The following is a 1,433-nucleotide window of genomic DNA, read 5'->3' on the forward strand; positions in this document are numbered from 1 at the left end:
TTCAGCTCCCCTCTGCTGTCATTTTGTACCAGTGTGTCATTGTGATAGAAAAACACATTGGAAAGTGTATTTTGTCCTCTGAGTCTGCAGCTCAGAGTAACAGAAGCTCCCTCAGTCACAGGATGGACGGGGCTCACCAGGAGAACATCTCCACCTGGAAAACAGTCAGAATATGAAGTTTCAGTCAGAAATCAGCTGCTGCAGACCTTTAGAAGAGGTTAGTGAGAACAAACTGAACACAGGATTATTTTCATTCATGTTTGGCATTTTATCTCAGACTCCACAGGGAACATTTTAAAACATTAAAAGATCATTTTAAAAAGCCCAATGAACAATAAAGTACCCGTATGAGATGTTTACCAGGGAGTATAGATCGCACAGCTACTTAGAACCTATGAAGCAACAACCTGATATTAAAGGAAACTCTCAGACCCACCTGAATTCAAAAGTACAGATGAGTTAAAAATGTGAGAAAAATGACACAGATAAATATTTTCGGGTTTCTAAATCTGATTATCATATAAAAAAATTCAAATAAGAAAATACAGATATATTTATTCAGAATTCCACAATACTTTCTTAATAACATATTTCATTATCCCATTATTTGGATGTAATTTGATATGTGATCTTTGAACCTGAAAACAAAATCTAAACTCTAAAATTAGCCTAATCTTTATTAAGGTCTTGACTTTTCAAAAGACCAATTCTCTTTACTATATATATGCTCCCAATCGGTAGAATTTTTTAGACAGCATGGGATTAATTTCCTCTGTTATGCTGATGATACCCAGCTTTGTCTGTCTATAAATCCAGATGAAGCTCACCCATTACATAGATTACAGGCATGTCTTGAAGACATAAAAACCTGGATGACTCTTAACTTTCTGCTTCTGAATGCAGACAAAAAAGAAGTTATAGTCTTTGGACCAGAGTCTCTGAAAAAGAAACTGATTAGCCAGTCACTTCATTTGGATGGGATTAAACTGATTTCAGATAATAAAGTAAAAAATCTTGGTGTTGTTTTTGATCAGGACCTGTGTATTAAATCCAAATTAAAGAGGTTTCTTGAATTTCCTTCTTTCATCCATGGAATATTGCAAAAATTAGAAATCTCCATGTATTTGTTACTTCGAGGCTGGACTATTGTAATTCTTTAATATCAGGAAGTCCACAAACTCTAGTTAAAAGCCTTCAACTGATCCAAAATGCTGCAGCCAGAGTTCTGATGAAAATTAAAAAGAGAGATCATATCTCTCCTATCCTGGCTTCTCTTCATTGGCTTCCTGTTAAATCCAGAATAGAATTTAAAATCCTCCTTCTCACATAAAGCCTTAAATTGCCAAGCTCCATCTTATAACATAGATATGAATGTTCCTTATGTTCCTAACAGAGCATTTTGCTCTCAATCTGCAGGTTTACTAGTGGTTCCT

Source organism: Cyprinodon variegatus, unplaced genomic scaffold (assembly GCF_000732505.1).
Source record: "Cyprinodon variegatus isolate N-32 unplaced genomic scaffold, C_variegatus-1.0 Scaffold1771, whole genome shotgun sequence".
NCBI lineage: Eukaryota > Metazoa > Chordata > Actinopteri > Cyprinodontiformes > Cyprinodontidae > Cyprinodon > Cyprinodon variegatus.